The sequence below is a fragment of the Petaurus breviceps genome, unplaced genomic scaffold (assembly GCF_028583685.1).
Source record: "Petaurus breviceps papuanus isolate PSGF00001 unplaced genomic scaffold, PetGlider_PUasm1.0 90977, whole genome shotgun sequence".
Lineage (NCBI taxonomy): Eukaryota > Metazoa > Chordata > Mammalia > Diprotodontia > Petauridae > Petaurus > Petaurus breviceps.
In genome coordinates, this window is record NW_027187391.1 from 38,279,590 (window position 1) to 38,294,639 (window position 15,050).

At 34.4% G+C, this 15,050-nt stretch overlaps 1 long non-coding RNA gene across 4 annotated transcripts in view; it reads left to right on the forward strand.

The window, feature by feature from the left end:
• Positions 1-7,140: 7,140 nt before the first annotated feature.
• The window catches only part of LOC138152929 (uncharacterized), a 137,917-nt gene continuing 130,007 nt past the window's right edge, over positions 7,141-15,050 (forward strand). For 2 of the 4 annotated variants that reach the window (XR_011166247.1, XR_011166246.1), the window contains exon 1: positions 7,144-7,990. This is a non-coding gene — a long non-coding RNA (uncharacterized lncRNA). Of the gene's footprint in view, positions 7,991-15,050 lie in introns of all 4 variants that reach the window. The other 2 variants (XR_011166245.1, XR_011166249.1) reach the window with 2 other exon arrangements.

Sequence of the window (15,050 nt, forward strand, 5' to 3'; positions counted from 1 at the left end):
ATACTTCCCCAAATCTCCCCAACAAAACAACAATAGCAAAACAAAACAACCAAAAAAAACCAAACAGCCAACTAAAAAAAAAAAAAACCCCAACAAAACAAAACAACTACTTAATGCAAGGAGAAACCATCATATAAAAGGGTGCCAGTTAAGATAATTGTAGCTTCTGATTTGGAACAATGCCCAAAGTAGTCAGATACAATATCTTTCAACACATGATCCCCACAATCCCATGATTCAATTAGTATCAAAGATGCAGGAGCTTTCTTCCCATGACATAGTAAAAAGACAATCTTCACCTAACTGATAGTAAATTTAATAACCTAGCTCTGAAAAACACATACAGGAAAACAATTATCTTAACTGCACCTGATTGCAATTTTATAATATATGTGATGAATGGATTACAATGTTATATCAAAACAGTCATTTAGCAGAAATATGCATCAGAGGCTTCTGTCACTTTGTGAAATCTCTTGTGGTTTTCGAAACTAAAGCAAATACATTATGAATAAAATGCCTTCAAATTTTGCCTTGTGGAACCCTGAAAATGAATTTAAAATAATATTATTTCTTTCCAATTATTCATTGTGTGTTACTCTTGCACATATCAATTATAAGCCCAAGTAAACAACAACAAAAAAATTCTATAGATTACTTTGCTCTATTATTAAATTCTATCACAACTAATTACATAGTGGAATTTTTTTTAATAATCAAGAGAAAATTTAGAGAATTCTAATAATGATCTGGGGGTTGTAGAAAATACAATTGCTGTCCCTACCACTGACTTTTTCTATTAGATTAGAAAATGAAGTAAACATTGATAATTATATACACTTATGTTTATATAATTATACATATTAGTGTAAATATTCAGGTAATTTCACTGGGAGAAGCGGAACATCATAATGGAAAGAACACTGGCTCTGGAGTTGGAATACTTGCCTTCATATTCTAATTCTACCATCTTCCAACGATGTAACTTTGGATGAATCAATGAATTTCTCAGAATCTGTTTCCTCATCTATTAAAAGGGTTGAAAATATTTGTCCTACTTGCCTCACAGTTCTCTTGAGTGATTTAATGAATCAATATGTGTAAAGTGCTTTACAAACATAATACATTTTTGTTTCTGCTGAGTGTTATCTTCTAAATGTGACAGAATCATAGATTTTGAACTGAAAGAAATCATAAGTCACCTAGTCTAATCTTTTCTTTCTCATTCACTTTAATTTTCTTCAAATATATCTATATATGTATATGCACATTATTATATATGTATAGTTTATTCCTCTTCTTCCTCTAAACCAAAAGAAACAAAAGAGAAACAAATATAAATATTCAAAGAAAACAAACTTCCCCACTGGCCATGACCAGAAATGTATATTCACCTCTCCACAATTAGTCTATCATTTCTCTGTGAGGAAGCAGGTAGCCTTCTTCATCATCCATCCTCTGGAATTGTGGTTGGTCAACCCATGGATCAAAGGTCTTAAGTCTTTCAAAGTTATTCATTTTTGCAATGGTGTTCTTATAGTATAAATTCTCTTTCTGCTCCCTCTATTCTGCATCAGCTCATCTTCCCAGGCTTCTCTGAAACTGTTGATTTTCATTTCTCACATAGTAAAGAAGGAAACTGAAACATAACTTAGCCCAAATTACCTAGTCAATAAATGACAAAGTCCACAATGAAAGCCAAGTCTTATGACTCCATATCCTACTTATTTTACTTTTATTCCACTCATCATATTCTTACCAGAAGCCCCTTCCCTTCTTTATTAGATAGCAATAAATTAGGAAGACAGGGAGGAAACAAACAGTAATTAAAGACCTACTCTGTGCCAGTCATTGAACTAAATATTTTACAAACATTGTCTCTTTTGAACTTTACAACAACCCTTGGAGGCAGCTGCTGTTATTATCATCCCCACTTATTGTTACAGTGATTTGCTCAAAATCACAAAACTGCTAAGGGCCTGAGGCTATATTTGGATTTGGGTCTTCCTCACTCCAAGCCCTATGCTCTATCTATTTGAGTATCACCTTTATCAGTCTAGCATCATTCCATCCCTACCCAACCTGGGCACCACTTATTTTTTTTGTGGATCAGGGATAAATGAGCTATGTGACTTCCTCTTGTCATGGAGTGGGTGTGAAGGAGTAATGGGAGTAATAAGTAAAATGGTTTGCTACTGAGACTTCCTGTAGTTGGGTCTCTTTTCCTCTTTTCATTTAACTCTCCTTTTGGAAGCAAATTCTATCTTGTGCTGTTACTATCAGCTTTTGGAATGGTGCCTTCTCACCACTACATACTCCCACTTTCTTCCATCATAATGATTTGATTGAATTCATAGGCCTTTATCTGCTTGAGAGTGGGCCACAAATAGGGTCTAGGCCTGGCATTGTCCAGGAAAATCTCTGAGATCTGATATCTGCAACCGTGGCAGTCAACTGAGATTATTGCCAGCTGAGTACTAAGTTGCTAACATCTTTCTTTCTTCCTTTCTTTCTTTCTTTTTCTTTCTTTCTTTCTTTCTTTTTCTTTCTTTCTTTCTTTCTTTTTCTTTCTTTCTTTCTTTCTTTCTTTCTTTCTTTCTTTCTTTCATTCTTTCTTTCTTTCTTTCTTTCTTTCTTTCTTTCTTTCTTTCTTTCTTTCTTTCTTTCTTTCTTTCTTTCTTTCTCTTCCTTCCTTCTTTCTTTCCTTCCTTATTTCCTTCCTTTCTTCTTCCCTCCCTCCTTCCCTCCCTCTCTTCCTTTCTCCTTCCCTCCCTTGCCTTTTGTTGGCTTCTTCTGAACTGCAAATGCCATTGATAGGATCATACATTTAGAATTGAAAGGGACTTGGAGGTCATTTAATACAACATCCTCCTACAAAGGAGGAAATTGATGTCTTAGGAAAGAAGGAACTTGTTCAAGGTCATACAAATATGTGTCAAAGAAGAGATTCAAACCCACATCCTCTAACTACATATCTTTTCTCTTTTCATCCTACCACAGCTCCCTCCTTCAATGAAAGATTAAAAGCCTTAGTGGTAATATATTTTTGTATGAATATTGATTAAATATAGGCAAATGACTAAATTGAAGAAATAATAATAATTTATTGTGTTTATCATGTGTATATGTAAAATATATACATTAATAATGTATAATAAAAATTATCAGATATGTATTTCTGTAAAAATATACTCTGGATATACTATTTCTGAGTCAGACTTTTATATTTCCCCCTCAGGACTCTAGCAGTACCGTTAGGGTTTAGGAATGCCTCTTTCTAATACATTGAGTCCCCACTAGCCCCTTGCTACACCTTAGGGTCACACTGTCCTCTATATTGCGTCTCAGCCCCTGGGGAGAACAGACTGAGACTTAATATAGTTTCTACATAAGATGATCCCACTAACTTCAAGTCAAAATGTTTCATCACTGTTGCATTTGGTGAAATCACCCCCTTCACAAAGTGAGACCTCCCCTTAACTGGACTGACCAAGCCCTGTGACTTTGAGTCTGGGATGGTTTCAAAAATCCACCATAACTTCAAGTTCTGGATTCCTGAACACCTGGATGCAAGGATGTCCCAATGCCTTGCCCTCCTGACCTTATAAAAACCAGCAGATCATAACCTCCACATTAATCTCTTTTACCTAAAACAAAATGACAATCATAAGACAGGCAAAAAAATCAAGTCCCTTATTTACTGAATTACCTGTCAGTCTCAGAGGAGAGGGTCATATCACTCTCTATCTACACCTTATCCTTCAACAGACTTTTGAAATGTCCCCACTTCAGGTTCCACAAGTACAAGCAGTCAAAGATGTTGTTTTTTATTGTGTGGTTGGTGGAATGGAACTAGTTACACAATGTCTACACTAGCTCCAAAATCTTTCCAAGACACCACCATTACATGTCTTTGAAACTCTTTTGGAAGCAGGCTTCCCAGCCTAACCTACTTCCTAATAGGAAGAACCATCATAAGTGATTTCTGCACGTGCTGGGCTCTATTATATATACATGTGATATGCATATACATATAATATACACATAAATACACAATAAAATATATATATACACACGCATTTACATACAGTCATGCATACCTATATGTATGTATAAGAAAAATGAAATATATAATTTCATATTAAAATTAAAGATATAATTATGCATTTATATTATATAATATATAAAGATAATTCATAATTAGTAATATATTATCTACATTAAAATATAAACAAAATAAAATAATTCATTAAGTACTTAATGTGCACACATGTATACATAATATACATGTGCATGTGTATACATACATACATGATTTCTCCAAAGTCTCTAAGATAAAGCTTAATATTACAGTAAGACTTTTGAGACATTTTTATATTCATATAGATGCATTCATATATATGTATATGCATAGATATATGTCAGTAAGACACTGATAATAATGAATCACATTTACATAGAACCTTCAGGTTGGTACTGTTGGTACTTTCATGGCAATTTTTTACAGAAGAGAAAACCAAAGCTCAGAGGGAGGATGAATATGTTGGAACCATACAACTGGTATATGTCTGAGGTAAAATTCAAATTTAGGAGTTTTCATATTATTTGTCTATCACTTTTGCTTATGACACCCCAGGTATGAATTATATTGGAATTCATAAAAAGATATTATCCAAGTCACAAAATATTTTGCAGAGGATCAGACACTTTGAAAATAGTGAGCTCTTAGATAATCAATAATGATTGAACCTTCTTCATGGTGGTAGAATGCTTTTGAATCTAATATCCCAAGCACTCTCCTTTTGAAGTCCTATGTAAAGCAATGTGTTAAAAACATCTATTTTGTATCCTTTGACTTTGTTATCCAGGGTATACAAGGCAACAAAGAGAGAAGTAAATGACTATTTGCTTGCACTTGTATTTCTCTCCAGATTGAGCCAAGTACATATCTGTGGATGAAACACCTCTCATTTCTCTTCTTGGATAACAATGTCATACTTCAAGTATTGGATATTTTTTTTCTTCCCTCATGGGAAAATTTAAGATGCTAGTTCTCTGTCATGTGGGAGGGAATACCACATTCATTTGACTTGCAGATGGGTCTCACCATTACTGTCCTCCTAAAACAACAGCTGTCATAAAACATAAATATAAAGCAACTGTGCCATAAGATAAGAAAATGGTGATTCTTTATGTATCTGAGTTTAAAAAAAATGTTTTTACTCTCTGAGAAAGTCATACTTGGCAGGACCCAAATTTTGAAAAGGGGGAAAAGGAAAGAGAAATACCTTGAGTAGCTCAACTAAAGCTGGTTTAATTTGGAAATTCGTTTTCATCCAATTTGGTAAATGTATCTATATTTTTTTGTGTGTGTACATGACTAAGGATCAAAAAGGGAAGGTGATGACTGTTAAACTAGAATATTTTCTCTGGAGTCATCAATTGATAAATAAGTTTTTATTAAATCCTGTCTTTGGGTCAAATACTGTGATAAATAGAAGGGACAAATTCAAAAATTAACATCGTGCCTTCCCTCAAGTAGTTTATGTTTTAATAAAGACAATACATTTAGGGGAGTGATGGTCAGGGAAGGATGTTTTGGTCAGTGATGATGAATGAGGCCACAGAAGAATTGATTGACTTCTCTTTTCCTAGCTATTGGGGCTATTCTGATAATTATTCTCAGACAGAGGTAAAAAAGAGAAGAGAAGTATGACATGAAGATGCATGGGGAGCAGATGCGTGTTGCATGTTGGTCAGGCTATGGATGATGAACTCCCACAATCAGAAGCCCAGGGCCCCAGGGAGAGGGGCTGGAGTGCCCAGTGAGAGATGGAGATGGGAATATAGGAATATGGCATCAGGAGAGAGAGGGGTCAGAGGAATGGTTATATCTGAATCAAAGGCACCCTTATGTGCTAATCTCTAGTTATGAAACATAATTGAAGTTACCATTTAATTTAAATCAATAATTAATCAGGTTCTTTTACAGTGCATTCATTAGGCTCTGGAGTTAAAGAGATTAAAATATAACAACAAAATAATACCCATCAAAGAGTTTATAATTTAGTAGGGAGATTTTGTGTATGCACACACACACACAACTATAGCACAAATTAGTATGTCGTGAATGTTTAGAAAGGGTAAGAGAGTGCTAAAAGATGCTGAAAGACAGAATCATTCCTAGCTAGTAGAATTGTGGCAGAACATGAAAGAAAGAACTGGCTTCAAAAAGTAAAGTAACCAAGAGCACTCATTGAGGGCATTTGGTACAGAATGTGAAAGTACATTGATGGGGAAGACACAAAATCATGGAATGACTAATAAATAGTCCAATTTGTCTGGAACAGAGTCTGTGATAGGGAGAAGTATGAAATAAGGTTGGAAAATGTAGGTTAGATGTATAAATGTACACATATGTGATTTTTAAAGGCTCTTTTCATAAATTACTAAATCCATTCATGTTCATTCATTCATTCATTCCTGACTCCAAGATTGGTCCTATAATCCACCAGACCACACTGCTTTGTGCCATGAACATTAGTAGGAGTTAAATAATGGTATCTATGAGAATATAAGCATGAATGTTCTAAGTTTTTTTTTTCAGATTTCTCCCTTGAGACAGATACATAGCATTTAAGTACACACAAAGTCAGATTCCCCATATAATCTAAGTCATGGGAATGAATGACATCCCTTTAGAAGCTACATTAATTGGAAGCAGTAACTTACTAAAGGAATCTTTGTGACTTGATGGAGTGCAGGCAACTTCTAAAGGAGGCTAATTCACTCTCAGTACATAACTTACACATAAGTAGAAATTGTTCCATTATCTAAAAGGTCCAAATGCACATTTCCCTTCCAGGCATATTTTTTTTAATCATTATACATATAATCATAGACATTTGAGAAGGAAACACTCAATCATTCTATCCAATTGCCCAAGAGTAAATTTGTGAAAAGCATCCTATCATGTTTTGTCTAGGCAAATTCTAAATTATTCCAAAGACTTTTACAACACCAGTCTGAAATATTTTCATGTTATCAATTCTACTTTTGTCCCATAACATTTTAAATTAACATTCCAAACTCTTTATTCCAATAACAACTGCTTGATCACTGCTCTCCACTTATGGAGTAGACAGAATTTCAACATTTGGGGCTATAAGCCAAGAGGAATGCATTCTTTTCACCTTCAACCCATTTATCATTTTGGTGCACTGTTCCTTGAGTTGATGGAAGTGCTTGCCATGTTTCTGGAATCTGGAGCTGACCATTTAAACGGAGTGTGGCATGAATTCACATTACTTTGGGGGCTCTGTGGAGTAGGAACTGATTAGAAACAGTCCAGCCATCTAGTCTATTGCATACTCACTCAAACTGTATGGGATTGCCAACATGTCTTTCCTGTGAAATATGTTTCAAATTTTATTTTCCTCTCACATGTGTTACTTGCATTTTTCTAGGACACATTTCAAATTCACATTTCCTTCTATTTTGGAAACCTTTTAAATCCTTTTTAAGAATGTCTCTATACTTCTCTTGTGGAAGATTTCAAGTTGATGATTTTTTGTCATCATAATATATATTAAAAGATTTAAAAGTCCTCTTTATTTAGGCCTACTCCTAAAAAGTGAAAAAGGAAAATTGAGATTATTATCTTGTTGGTCTGTAAAACATTTTTTTTTGGTGGAGGTAGGGGTGGAATGGCTAAACTAGAAAAGTACCCCCAAATCATTTTTCTAAAATATTAACTGACTGATATCAGTTGCCATTCTGATATCTTCAATCATGTTAGGTATACTTTACTCATTTCCACAGGGAAATAAGTACAAAAAAGACAAGTTGGAATCCTTATAAAAAGTGGCTACCTTGAAATTCACATTCAGCACGACACAGAAGTCTATCATACATGGATATCGAAAACTTCCCACAAGGTCATGCAAAAGTCAAAGCAAGAAGAGTTATGGAGAACTAACTTCATCATAAGGTAAAAATAGAAAATCCATATGTTCATATATTTTGTAATCTTCTATATGTTTGAATTTATAATAGTATGGATAAAGTTTTGGGAAAATGTATTGTTCTTTTTACAAAATTTGGAAGTTTACTTTAGCCTAGTGCAGTTAGACCTTTTTATTTTTTCCTGACATGTCTTTAGACTTGCAAAAATACCTGGGAGTATGAGTGTATATTTCTCTTGTTTATGAAAAGAAAAAGAAGGAAGGAAGGAAGGAATAAGAAAGGAGAGAAGAAAGAAAAAATAAGAAAGGAAAGAAGGAATGAAAGGAGGAAAGAAAGAAAGAAGGAAGGAAAGGAGGAAAGAAAGAAAGAAAAAAAGAAAGAGAGAAAGAAAGAAAGAAGGAAATAAAGAAGGAAGGGAAGGAAGAAGAGAGGGAGGATAAGAGGAAGAGTGGGAGGAGGAAAAGAAAAGAAGGAATAACTACAGTCTATTGAAATTAATTCAGACAAAGTATAACTTTTTGAATAAGAAATCAGGTGATTTTTATTTCTTCAGAAAGACAAGCTCAAAATCAAATATTACCTCAAACTAGAACATTGTATTATTGTTAAACTTAATTAATTTAATGAAATTTAGAACTACAAAGGGCCATAGAGATATAACAATAGTAACCAATAGCTAATATTTATAAAGTACTTACTATGTACCAGTGTGCTAAGTATTTTGCAATTATTATCTCAATTGATCCTCACTAAAGCCCTGGTAGGTGCTATTATTATCCCCATTTTACTTCTATAATTTTTACCTCAATGACTTAATTTAATAGATAAAGAAACTGAAGCTGAAGGGGATGTGAAATGCTTTAGTTATTGAAAGAGTTGGGTCCAGACCTAAGTTCTTGATTTCTTGTCCAGTGGACTTTTCACTACACCTCACTGCTACTGGCATCTTGATTATATTACTGAATTACCTTTACTGGTCTCCCATTAATAGAAGAATCCAAGAAAAAATCAGTATTAGTAGATGGTCTGTCCATGTAAGATTAAACATTTTATTAAAGTTACTAAATTAAGTATTCTGCATGAGATTTCAGAATAGAATTTGATTTCTCAGTTATTTAAAAATAATGAACTCACTGTTTTTGGCACTATACTTTCTTTAGTATATGCTACTCTGTGTGGCATTTTTATTGGGAGAGAAATTATTTCTGCTAAGCAAAAATATTGTATTTCTCTTTGGTTTGGCAATTACACAATTTTGTGGAAGAAATCTTTTTGCAATTCAATGTGATTAGACAAATAGAGAAGTTTGACTGTAAACGTATATATTTCATTGGTGTCAATAGGAGATTCATATGTGGAAGACATATAAAATATACATCTGAATCTGATACTCACCAAAGAAGACACTGCTAATTATAATTAACTTCTTTTTCTTCCCAGTAAATGATCCTATCATTAGCATTTTCCCTAAAATGTCTACTTTTGTGGAAGATGGTTTTCTTTCATTTATTTTTCTCAAAACATTCCTGGGTTGAAGTAACTACATATACCTTACATTTAATATATATTATATAACATATAATAATTTTAAGCTAAGAAAGACAATATATGTATTTATGTGTATATATGTATGTATATATACATGTATAGGTATTTATGCATACATGCTTACACACATGGACAGAGTTTTCCCTAGTTTAAAATTAAAGCTAGGGGCAGCCAGGTAGCACAGCGAGTAAGAGCACTGTCTCCAGTGTCGGGATGACCTGGGGATCAAATCTGGGCTCCGATACTCAGCACCACACCCAGAAATAACTGGCCATGCAACCTTGAGCAAGTTACTTAACCCCGATTGTTTTAAAAAAAATTAAAGCTAAAACCAAGGGAGTGGTAAAGGAGAACCACTCATATCAGTTAATTTTTTGCATCTGATTCATTTCTCATGCAGTATCATGTAGTTATTTATATATACATTTTATCTGCTAAATTATAGGCTCCATGCGGTCAAGGATCTTTTCTTTCAATCAATGAATTGACATTATGGATGAGAACTTACCAAATGGCCGGCACTGTGCCAGGTATTGGAGATAAAAAAAAGACAATATTCTTTTCCTGTGAGAAGATTATATTTGATTGAGGGAGACACTGTGCACACCAATAGCTAAATACAAAATAAGTACAATTATTCCTGGGGATTTAGCAGCTGGGGCACATGAAATGGTACTTGTGCTGAGTTTTAAAGGGAATTTGGGATTCTAAGAGCTAAGTGGGTGGGGTAGTCTATTCCAGGCATACAAAGATACAGAGATTTTAGATAGTATGATGATTCTCAAGCAAGTAAATTTGACTGTACTCAAGAGTATATGAAAAAGAGTAAATGTGTAATAAGCCTAGAAAGGCAGGGATTGGTGCCAGATTATGAAGGGCTTTAAATGTCAAACTGTGGAATTTGTAGTTTATTCAAGAGGTAACAGGCAGAAACTGGGCAGTTTTTGAATAAGGGAGTGACATAGTCAGGCCTATGTCTTATTCACCTTTGTATAACCCAGAATTCTTGACATAGTGCCTTGCTGCTAGTAGATAGTCAATAAATATTTGTGGAATGAAAAATTGAATGTGGATCCAGAAAGCTGCTTGTTTTATGAGTAGATGCAGGAGGAAATAAAATTCCTTTATTTTTCTATGTAACTGTATGTAGGTAGGTGTGTATGTGTGTATGTCAATACACATGAATACATAAAACATATATGTGTATATATATACACATGCATTTCTTATATAGATAAGAAAACATATTTATCCAAAACCAATCAATAAGAAAAAATAAAAATAAACCTTTAGTACTTAGACATATGTGGATTTGTTTTAATTTCTTCTAAGCAGTGATAAAAACCTATGGAAATTCTTTTGACTTCAGGTTTCATTCTCATTGGTCAGTCTTAATCCTTAGTAAAGTGCCTGGCATATAACAACTGCTCAATAAATACTTATTGACTTCACTTGATTTCACTTTTTACATTATAGTGTGGTATACAGGGACCTGGCCATATTGATTTTAGACCACATAGAGAAGGGCCCCTTTAACCCCAAAGTTCCATTTGGTATGTACAAGCAGTACATGTAGCATCAGATTCATGGTTTTTAGTAAATTTAAAATGCCTTCTTCTCTAGGGGGTGGTACTGTTGATGGACAGTCACACATATGACTTTACTGATGGGGGTTGGGGTCTTGAATACTTCAGGTCAAAGATTATCAACAACTTGTCTAGTATAAGTTCCTTATCGTCTTAGAAATTTCCCTGAGAGAAATATGAGGGCAATGAAAGATTTAAAAACTTGCCCATGAACACACAACTAGCATATGTCAGAAGTAGACATATTGTTGTTGGCCAGAGGGGGTGAGGTTTATCTTATATTCTGGAGGCTAGGTATAGAAACCCTGTCTACTAAATAATGAATTCTTGAAGCTACAGTAACCAGTGTAACAGAAACCTACAAAATGACCTCTCATCCTTCTCATCCCTCTTCTTCTTCAGCGAATGTAATAGATGAGTGTAAAATGTGGGTATGCAAGGCTAAATATTACAGATATTTTTAGTCCAATTATAAAAAGGATTTTAACTATTAGTGCTCTAAATGGAGAACCTTATTTAATGAACAAGTATCTAAGAAACTACTAGATGGAAAGAATGCTGTCAATATGGATATTATCACAATAAAAGAAAATGGGTATTAGAAAGTGGCAGCCAAATGGAGATATGCTGGTTTATCTAGGGAGGCCAACAAGAAAGGTGGTAGAGCTGCTTGTATCCTAAATCTAAAGGTAATAACAAACATAATTTCTTGAGATATTTAGTCACCTTTCCTTGAAGACTTATAACGAACAGCAGCAGAAAGATCAGTTTGAAGACAATTACAGCTAATGTACCTATATCTATTGCAGTAAATGAGGAAGCAGAGAAATTCTTTGAAGAATTCATTAAAGATGCTCCAAATTGTCAACATTTATTTTACTGTTCAATGACTTCAATGAAAAGCTGGACAGAAGAGAAGAGGATGAAAACACAGTACCCCCAAATTCTGTTTCTGACCAAGTATTCATTCCTCTTACTGTGTTTGACCATTGAGAGTAGTCCCAGTAGGACTGCTGCAGCTAGTGCCCCCTCCATCCTCCACTGCTTCTCAGTGTGACCCCTCCCCAATGTGCACAGATCTCTTAAGGTTTCCTGGCCTGAAAAAAATGTCCAATTTTCATTTTTTATTCACAATACCACTTAGAATTCAATTTGTCACATTTTTTGAAAGGTTGTTTTGATGTTATTGAATCTTTTCAGTTGTGTCCTGCTCTCTGTGACCCCATTTAGGGTTATCTTGGCAAAGACACTAAAGTGGTTGGCCATTTTCTTATACAGCTCATTTTACTGATGAGGAATTAAGGTAAACAGAGTTAAAAGGATTGCCCATGCTCACATAGCTACCAAGTGTCTGAGGCCACATTTGAACTAAGATACTCCTGACAAGAGGGCCTGCACTCTATCTGCTATATCACCTAGCTGCTAAAGGTTGGTCAGAGGAAAATATTGGGATATCCAATCTTGTCTTCATCTCTCTCCTCCACTGTTTCTATATGTATGTATAAATAGAATGATAGATAGACAGACAGATTGATAGCTAGCTAGATTTATATCTTGAATTCTTTCTTTAATTAGACAGTCAGGAGCAAATAAAATTACACACAATATATTAAATCCGATAAATTCTAATAACAAGGGAAAAATAAGCTTTCTACATGTAACTAGAACATCATGACCCTAAAAGAGCACAGATGCATATGTGTAAATAAATATATAAATATATGTCCATGTGCATGTATATCAGTACATATGTGTGTATATATACATACATATATAATTATTAAAACTCAGTACCAATAAATTTAAAAGGATAAGAATAAAAATATATAGCTAGTATTTGAGGCAATTGCAAACGGACCTATTTAAACAGGATAATAAAACTTAAAATGAGAACTGGATACAAGAACAGGTACAAACTCAAATTATTACCGTTTCTTTCTTTGTTTTTTTCTTTGTTGTTTTTTTTTTTTTGCTTTTTGGAGGGCAATTGGGGTTAAGTGACTTGTCCAAGGTCACAAGGCTAGTAAGTGTGAAGTGGCTGAGGCTGTATTTGAACTCAGGTCCTCCTGACTGCAGGGCCAGGGCTCTATTCACTTCACCACCTTAGTGGCCCCACCCATTATTACCATTTGTAAAGGACATTTGATCACTTTAAATGAATTGCTATGCCATTGAAACAACCAAAAAGGAAAGCACCCATAACCTACCACTTTCTTATACCTTCTATTTTCCTTTATTGCTACAATGATGAAAAAATATTAACATATAATCAAAACATATTCCTATGCAACTAATATGGAAATTCAATATAAATGTATATCATATATGCCCCTGTTAAATCCATGAAGGTGGTAGATCCTGATGACAAAGTGAACTTCTAAGAAATGCACATTCATTACAAATTTGTTAATTTAGCACCAGAACTCAGTGGCTTCTTAGGGATGGGGGTAACTTGTCTCAAACTATATTCTCACCCCCTTCTCCACAAGAATAACTCAACAAGAAAATCTATTTGTCACTAGACTACTCTTCAGAACTTAAGCATAAAAACAGACTCTAGTTTTATAGCTCTAAACATTTTATAATTTATATATGGGGAAGACTACTTGGACTTTATCTGTTCGGCCTCAGAGGGAAGGATTAGGGACCTTCAATGGAAGTACAGAGGATTAGCTTTGAGCTAGATAGATATTAGGAAAATTTCTTAACAAGTAAGATGATACAAGTGCAGAATATGTTGCCTTCAGAGTTTTGAGCTTCTCTGTCATCGGAAGTCATCAGGAAGAAGGTATATGAGCCTGGGACATTGGATGGAGGATTCCTGTTCAAATATGGGTTGAATTTGCTCTCTGAGATCTCAATCCTGAGATTCTGTACATAAAAATTGTATGGAAATACTACTGATGCTAATACAGTCAGTTCTTATCATTTGTTGTGATTGTGGTCTAAAAAAGACAGGAGAACACTAAATTATTGAATACTGAACCATTGCTTCTGTGGAAAATAAAGGCTTAGGTTCCTGTGAGGCTCTGTTCACAACATTTACTTTAGCACTTTCCTTAGCAGAATTATATACAGATTGGTGAATTTCTTCCTTCTTCTGGATGTAACATTTTGGTGACTCATTAACATTGAATTTGTGGACAAGAGTATTATACCTCATATTTGAATGGAGATTATCTAACACATATATTCTCTTTAAGGCACATTATATCTTTCTTGCACTCAGAAACACAGGCTAGCTCTTCAGAATTAAGTTTGGGGGCCATTTTAAACAGTGAAATCACTAACAAAAAAATGCAAAATTGAAAAAAAAGTGGCACTAAGTCAACCATAGAAAAGGATACTTGTTTATAATGTGTGAGACTATTACCTATCAGTCACTTGAGAAACAAGAAAGCAGAACATCACTTTTTCAACCTCATCTAGAAAGTGCCAGTTTGGTGACTCAAAGTTAGCATTACAATTGTAATAGTCTGATGATTGGTATCTCTACCCACTTATGTTCATCCTCCACTCAACCTGATTCTCCTTAAATACAGATCTGATCATGCCATCCCACTACTTAATAAGACACTGTGTTTCCCTTTCACCTCCAGTATCACATGTAATATCTTCTCTACATGTCTTTTAAAGCCTTCGTAACCTGGCCCCTGCCTAGCTTTATATTCTATTACATTTAACTATCATTCACATAATTTGCCATCTAAGTATAATGTCCTCCTTGCTCTTCCTCATACAAAACACTCCCTCTGTAGACATTGTACATTTTCACTGACTATCCAACATGTCTGAAACTCTTTCCCTTATCTTCTCTACTTTCCAGCTTCCTTGGCTTCCTTCAAATCTGAGCTAAAATTCCACCTTGGTTCTCTTTTATCTTAATGCTTTCTCTCTGAGATAACCCCTAATCTCTCTCTCTCTCTCTCTCTCTCTCTCTCTCTCTCTCTC